The sequence below is a fragment of the Aegilops tauschii genome, chromosome 7 (genome assembly GCF_002575655.3).
Source record: "Aegilops tauschii subsp. strangulata cultivar AL8/78 chromosome 7, Aet v6.0, whole genome shotgun sequence".
Taxonomy (NCBI): Eukaryota; Viridiplantae; Streptophyta; class Magnoliopsida; order Poales; family Poaceae; genus Aegilops; species Aegilops tauschii.
The window spans coordinates 487,499,187-487,507,704 of record NC_053041.3 but is presented as its reverse complement, the minus strand read 5'-3'; positions in this window follow the sequence as shown (position 1 = coordinate 487,507,704).

Sequence of the window (8,518 nt, the reverse complement as noted above, 5' to 3'; positions counted from 1 at the left end):
GTCGAGAGTGGACTTGCAACTAGGACGAAAATAAACTATACGCTCAGTTTCGAGTCGAGGTGTGCTTGCAACTAGTACACCAACACTAGAGAGGGGCGGTTGCGAGTCCGGTTGGACTTGGAATTAGGACAACAAAAACAACTACATGTCCAATTGCAGGAATATGATGGATTTGCAACTCAGACAAAAACAACAATTGGCCCAGTTGTGAGTTAAGGATGGATATGCAACTGGGAGAAAACAAATTGTGGGCCCAGTTGCGTCTCAAGGTTGCACTTGCAACTAGGACAATAACAAACTACGGCGCTCGGTTGCGGGTCGGGGGTGAACTTGCAATTGGGACGAAAACAGAAGTGAGCCCCAGTTGCGAGTCAAGGGAGGGCTTGCAACTGGCACAACACTTGCGCGACCAGTTGTGAGTCAGGGGTGGACTCACAACTGGAGCAACAAAAAATTAGAAATACAGGCCCCTGGTTGTGATTCAAGGTTGGACTTGCAACTGGAACAACAACTACTACGTGGCTCAGTAGCATGTCGAGGGTGGACTTGCAACTAGGCCAGGGGCAAGTTGCGTGTCTAGGGTGCACTTTGATACGTCTCCAACGTATCTATAATTTTTGATTGTTCCATGCTATTATATTATCTGTTTTGGATGTTTATGGGCTTTATTATACACTTTTATATTATTTTTGGGACTAACCTATTAACCCAGTGCCCAGTGCCAGTTCCTGTTTTTTCCCTTGTTTCAGTGTTTCGAAGAAAAGGAATATCAAACGGAGTCCAAGCGGAATGAAACCTTCGGGAGAGTTATTTGTGGAACGAAAGCAATCCAGGAGACTTGGAGTGTACGTCAAGGAAGCAACGAGGTGGCCACGAGGCAGGGAGGCGCAACTGCCCCCTGGGCGCGCCCCACCCTCGTGGGCCCCTCGTGGCTCCCCTGACTGACTTATTTTGCCTATATATGTCCATATACCCTAAAACCATCGGAGAACAGAATAGATCGGGAGTTCCGCCGCCGCAAGCCTCTGTAGCCACCAAAAACCAATCGGGACCCTGTTCCGGCACCCTGCCGGAGGGGGGATCCCTCACCGGTGGCCATCTTCATCATCCCGGCGCTCTCCATGAGGAGGAGGGAGTAGTTCACCCTCGAGGCTGAGGGTATGTACCAGTAGCTATGTGTTTGATCTCTCTCTATCGTGTTCTTGAGGTGAGATGATCTTGATGTATCGCGAGCTTTGCTATTATAGTTGGATCTTATGATGTTTCTCCCCCTCTACTCTCTTGTAATGGATTGAGTTTTCCCTTTGAAGTTATCTTATCGGATTGAGTCTTTAAGGATTTGAGAACACTTGATGTATGTCTTGCCATGCTTATCTGTGGTGAGAATGGGATATCACGTGATCCACTTGATGTATGTTTTGGTGATCAACTTGCGGGTTCCGCCCATGAACCTATGCATAGGGGTTGGCACACGTTTTCGTTTTGACTCTCCGGTAGAAACTTTGCGGCACTCTTTGAAGTACTTTGTGTTGGTTTGAATAGATGAATCTGAGATTGTGTGATGCATATCGTATAATCATACCCACGGATACTTGAGGTGACATTGGAGTATCTAGGTGACATTAGGGTTTTGGTTGATTTGTGTCTTAAGGTGTTATTCTAGTATGAACTCTGATAGATTGAACGGAAAGAATAGCTTCATGTTATTTTACTACGGACTCTTGAATAGATCGATCAGAAAGGATAACTTTGAGGTGGTTTCGTACCCTACAATAATCTCTTCGTTTGGTCTCCGCTATTAGTGACTTTGGAGTGACTATTCGTTGCATGTTGAGGGATAGTTATATGATCCAATTATGTTATTATTGTTGAGAGAACTTGCACTAGTGAAAGTATGAACCCTAGGCCTTGTTTCCTAGCATTGCAATACCGTTTATGCTCACTTTTATCATTAGTTACCTTGCTTTTTTTGTATTTTTAGATTACAAAAACCTATATCTACCATCCATATTGCACTTGTATCACCATCTCTTCGCCGAACTAGTGCACCTATTCAATTTACCATTGTATTGGGTGTGTTGGGGACACAAGAGACTCTTTGTTATTTGGTTGCAGGGTTGTTTGAGAGAGACCATCTTCATCCTACACCTCCCATGGATTGATAAACCTTAGGTCATCCACTTGAGGGAAATTTGCTACTGTCCTACAAACCTGTGCACTTGGAGGCCCAACAACGTCTACAAGGAGAAGATTGCGTAGTAGACATCAAGCTCTTTTCTGGCGTCGTTGCCGGGGAGGTGAGTCCTTGAAGGTATATCTTTAGATCTTGCAATCGAATCTTTTAGTTTCTTGTTTTATCTCTAGTTTAGTTTATAAAAGAAAACTACAAAAAAAAATGGAATTGAGTTTGTCTCATACGCTTCATCTTTTTAATATCTTTCGTGAGAATGATGGGAACGAAAATTGTGCTCAAGTACTAGAAGAAGAATTACATAGAATGCTTGGCATAAAATATGTGAATGATGAGCATGATTGCAATGTTGTTAGTATGAATTCTTTGAATACCCATGATGCTAATGATATGCAAAGCCACAAGCTTTGGGATGCTATGTTTGATGAAGATGCTATGTTTAGTCCCCCAAGTTTTGATGAGGAAATTTATTATGATGAAAGCATGCCTCCTATTTATGATGATTATTGTGATAACACGTATGCTATAAAGAATAAAGATAACCATGAAACTTGGCATCATGATTTTAATTTTCAATTGGATTATGCTTCACATGATAGTAATTTTGTTGAGTTTGCTCCCACCACTATTCATGAGAATAAATTTGCTTATGTGGAGAGTAATAAAAATTCTATGCTTGTGCATCTCGAAAAGAATGCTTTAGGTGCTGGTTATATGGTTGAATTCATTCATGATGCTACTGAAAATTAATATGAGGGAGGAATATATGCTTGTAGGAATTGCAATAATATCAAGTTTCCTCTCTATGTGCTTAAAATGTTGAAGCTATGCTTGTTTTTCCTTCCTATGCTAGATGATTCTTGCTCCAATAAGTTCTTTGTTCACAAAATAACTATGCATAGGAAGTGGGTTATACTTAAATGTGCTAGTCATATTCTTCATGATGCTCTCTTTATGTTTCAATTCTTATCTTTTATGCGAGCATCATTGAAATCATCATGCCTAGCTAGGGGCGTTAAACGATAGCGCTTGTTGGGAGGCAACCCAATTTTTATTTTTGTTATTTCTTTTTGGTTCTGTTTAGTAATAAATATTTGATCTAGCCTCTGTTTAGATGTGGTTTTATGTTTTAATTAGTGTTTGTGCCAAGTAAGACCTATAGTATATTCTTGGATGATAGTTATTTGATCTTGCTGAAAATTCCAGAAACTTTCTGATCACGAAAACAATTGTTTAAAATCACCAGAACGTGATGAAATACTGATTCCAATTGCAGCAGATCAATAATCCAATTATCTAGGTCTTCCTATTTTGGTCGAATTTTTTGAGTTCCAGAAATGTGCGTTTGATGGAGATTACTACAGACTGTTCTGTTTTTGACAGATTCTGTTTTCTATGTGTTGTTTGCTTATTTTGATGAATCTATGAGTAGTATCGGAGGGTATGAACCATAGACAAGTTGGAATACATTAGATATTACATCAATATGAATTTAGAATGAGTTCACAACAGTACCTAAGTGGTGATTTATTTTCTTATACTAACGGAGCTTACGAGTTTTCTGTTAAGTTTTGTGTTGTGAAGTTTTCAAGTTTTGGGTAAAGATTCTATGGACTATGGAATAAGGACTGGCAAGAGCCTAAGCTTGGGGATGCACAAGGCACCCCAAGGTAATATTCAAGGACAACCAAGAGCCTAAGCTTGGGGATGCCCCGGATGGCATCCCCTCTTTCGGCTTCGTTCATCGGTAACTTTACTTGGAGCTATATTTTTCACATGATATGTGTTTTGCTTGGAGCGTCATTTTATTTTCTTTTGTTTTGCTTGCTGTTTGAATAAAATACCAAGATCTTAAATTCTTAAATGTTAAAGAGTCTTCACATAGTTACATAATTATTCAACTACTCTTTGATCTTCACTTATATCTTTCGGAGTAGTTTGTCATTTGCTCTTGTGCTTCACTTACATCCTTTTAGAGCACAGCGGTGGTTTTATTTTGAATAAATAGATGAACTCTCCTGCTTCACTTATATTATTTTGAGAGTCCTAAATAGCATGGTAATTTGCTTTGGTTATGAATTTAGTCCTAATATGATGGGCATCCAAGATGGGTATAATAAAAACTTTCATATAAAGTGCATTGAATACTATGAGAAGTTTGATACTTGATGATTGTTTCGAGATATGAAGATGGTGATATTAGAGTCATGCTAGTGGAGTAGTTGTGAATTTGAGAAATACTTGTGTTAAAGTTTGTGATTCCCGCAGCATGCACGTATGGTGAACTGTTATGTGATGAAGTCGGAGCTTGATTTATTTATTGATTGTCTTCCTTATGAGTGGCGGTCGGGGACGAGCGATGGTCTTTTCCTACCAATCTATCCCCTAGGAGCATGCTCGTAGTACTTTGTTATGATAACTAATAGATTTTTGCAACAAGTATATGAGTTCTTTATGACTAAGGTTGAGTCCATGGATTATACGCACTCTCACCCTTCCACCATTGCTAGCCTCTCTAAAACAGTGCACCTTTCGCCGGTATCATACACCCACCATATACCTTCCTCAAAACTGCCACCATACCTACCTATCATGGCATTTCCATAGCCATTCCGAGATATATTGCCATGCAACTTTCCACCGTTGCGTTTATTATGACACGCTCCATCATTGTCATATCGCTTTGCATGATCATGTAGTTGACATTGTATTTGTGGCAAAGCCACTGTTCATAATTCTTTCATACATGTCACTCATGAGTCATTGCACATCCCGGTACACCGCCAGAGGCATTCATATAGAGTCATATTTTGTTCTAAGTATCGAGTTGTAACTCTTGAGTTGTAAGTAAATAAAAGTGTGATGACCATCATTATTAGAGCATTGTCCCAGTGAGGAAAGGATGATGGAGACTATGATTCCCCCACAAGTCGGGATAAGACTCCGGACTAAAAAAAAAGAGGCCATAAAAAAAAGAGAAAAGGCCCAAATAAAAAAAATGAGAGAAAAAGAGAGAAGGGACAATGCTACTATCCTTTTACCACACTTGTGCTTCAAAGTAGCACCATGATCTTCATGATAGAGAGTCTCCTATGTTGTCACTTTCATATACTAGTGGGAATTTTTCATTATAGAACTTGGCTTGTATATTCCAATGATGGGCTTCCTCAAAATGCCCTAGGTCTTCGTGAGCAAGCGAGTTGGATGCACACCCACTTAGTTTCTTTTGTTGAGCTTTCATACACTTATAGCTCTAGTGCATCCGTTGCATGGCAATCCCTACTCACTCACATTGATATCTATTGATGGGCATCTCCATAGCCCGTTGATACGCCTAGTTGATGTGAGACTATCTTCTCCTTTTTTGTCTTCTCCACAACCACCTTCTATTCCACCTATAGTGCTATGTCCATGGCTCACGCTCATGTATTGCGTGAAGATTGAAAAAGTTTGAGAACATCAAAAGTATGAAACAATTGCTTGGATTGTCATCGTGGTTGTGCATGATTTAAATATTTTGTGTGATGAAGATAGAGCATAGCCAGACTATATGATTTTGTAGGGATAACTTTCTTTGGCCATGTTATTTTGAGAAGACATGATTGCTTTGTTAGTATGCTTGAAGTATTATTGTTTTCATGTCAATATTAAACTTTTATCTTGAATCTTATGGATCTGAATATTCTTGCCACAATAAAGAAAATTACATTGAGAATTATGTTAGGTAGCATTCCACATAAAAAATTCTGTTTTTATCTTTTACCTACTCGAGGACGAGCAGGAATTAAGCTTGGGGATGCTGATACGTCTCCAACGTATCTATAATTTTTGATTGTTCCATGCTATTATATTATCTGCTTTGGATGTTTATGGGCTTTATTATACACTTTTATATTATTTTTGGGACTAACCTATTAACCCAGAGCCCAGTGCCAATTCCTATTTTTTCCCTTGTTTCAGTGTTTCGAAGAAAAGGAATATCAAATGGAGTCCAAACGGAATGAAACCTTCGGGAGAGTTATTTTTGGAACGAAAGCAATCCAGGAGACTTGGAGTGTACGTCAGGGAAGCAACGAGGTGGCCACGAGGCAGGGAGGCGCGCCTACCCACCTGGGCGCGCCCCCACCCTCGTGGGCCCCCTGACCGACTTCTTTCGCCTATAGATGTCCATATACCCTAAAACCGTCGGAGAACAGAATAGATCGGGAGTTCCGCCGCCGCAAGCCTCCGTAGCCAGCAAAAACCAATTGGGACCCTGTTCCGGCACCCTGCCGGAGGGGGGATCCCTCACCGGTGGCCATCTTCGTCATCCCTGCGCTCTCCATGACGAGGAGGGAGTAGTTCACCCTCGGGGCTGAGGGTATGTACAAGTAGTTATGTGTTTGATCTCTCTCTCTCTCTCTCGTGTTCTTGAGGTGATACGATCTTGATGTATCGCGAGCTTTGCTATTATAGTTGGATCTTATGATGTTTCTCCCCCTCTACTCTCTTGTAATGGATTGAGTTTTCCCTTTGAAGTTATCTTATCGAATTGAGTCTTTACGGATTTGAGAACACTTGATGTATGTCTTGCCATGCTTATCTGTGGTGACAATGGGATATCACGTGATCCACTTGATGTATGTTTCGGTGATCAACTTGCTGGTTCCCCCCATGAACCTATGCATAGGGGTTGGCACACGTTTTCGTCTTGACTCTCCGGTAGAAACTTTGGGGCACTCTTTGAAGTACGTTGTGTTGGTTTGAATAGATGAATCTGAGATTGTGTGATGCATATCGTATAATCATACCCACGGATACTTGAGGTGACATTGGAGTATCTAGGTGACATTCGGGTTTTGGTTGATTTGTGTCTTAAGGTGTTATTCTAGTACGAACTCTATGATAGATTGAACGGAAAGAATAGCTTCATGTTATTCTACTACGGACTCTTGAATAGATCGATCAGAAAGGATAACTTTGAGGTGGTTTCGTACCCTACAATAATCTCTTCGTTTGTTCTCCGCTATTAGTGACTTTGGAGTGACTCTTTGTTGCATGTTGAGGGATAGTTATATGATCCAATTATGTTATTATTGTTGAGAGAACTTGCACTAGTGAAAGTATGAACCCTAGGCCTTGTTTCCTAGCATTGCAATACCGTTTATGCTCACTTTTATCATTAGTTAACTTGCTATTTTTATATTTTCAGATTACAAAAACCTATATCTACCATCCATATTGCACTTGTATCACTATCTCTTCGCCGAACTAGTGCACCTATACAATTTACCATTGTATTGGGTGTGTTGGGGACCCAAGAGACTCTTTGTTATTTGGTTGCAGGGTTGTTTGAGAGAGACCATCTTCATCCTACACCTCCCACGTATTGATAAACCTTAGGTCATCCACTTGAGGGAAATTTGCTACTGTCCTACAAACTTGTGCACTTGGAGGCCCAACAACGTCTACAAGGAGAAGGTTGCGTTGTAGATATCACACTTGCAACTACGAGAAAAAGGATTGGAGGCAAGTTACATCTTGAGGGTGGACTCGCAACTTGTACAACACCTGCGTCCCAATTGCGACTCGGGGGTGGACTCACAACTAGGACAAAGAACTGCAGACCCTAGTTGCGGGTCGAGAGTGGACTTGCAACTGGGACGAAAACAAACTACATGCCCAATTGCAGGAATATGATGGGTTTGCAACTAGTACAACAACAATAGTGAGGGGCGGTTGCGAGTCGGGGTTGGACTTGGAATTAGGACAACAAAAACAACTACATGCCCAATTGCAGGAATATGATGGGTTTGCTACTTGGACAAAAACAACAATGGGCCAAGTTGCGAGTTAAGGATGGATATGCAACTGGGAGAAAACAAATTGTGGGCCCATTTGTGAATCAAGATTGCACTTGCAACTAGGACAACAACAAACTACGACACTCGGTTGCAGGTGAGGGGTGGACTTGCAACTGGGATGAAAACAAGACTGAGTCCTAGTTGCGAGTATAGGGTGGGCTTGCAACTGGTACAACAACAATTATGGAGTTAGTTGTGAGTCAAGGGTGGACCTGCAAAAAAGTAGAAATACAGACCCCTTGTTGGACTTCGAGGTTGGACTTGCAACTGGGACAACAACTACTATGGGGCTCAGTTGCGAGTCGAGGGTGGACTTGTAACTGGGATGAAACAAACTGCGGGCCCAAAGAAAAATACAGCTGAATATTATCAACTAGAGACCATTCATTTCAAAAAGACAAACTTTTAGTTAGTTGTCCGGTAGCATTCAGATGTCCCAAAGAAAAACTATAGTAGTTCTCACGAATAGTTTACCATCTGAAAA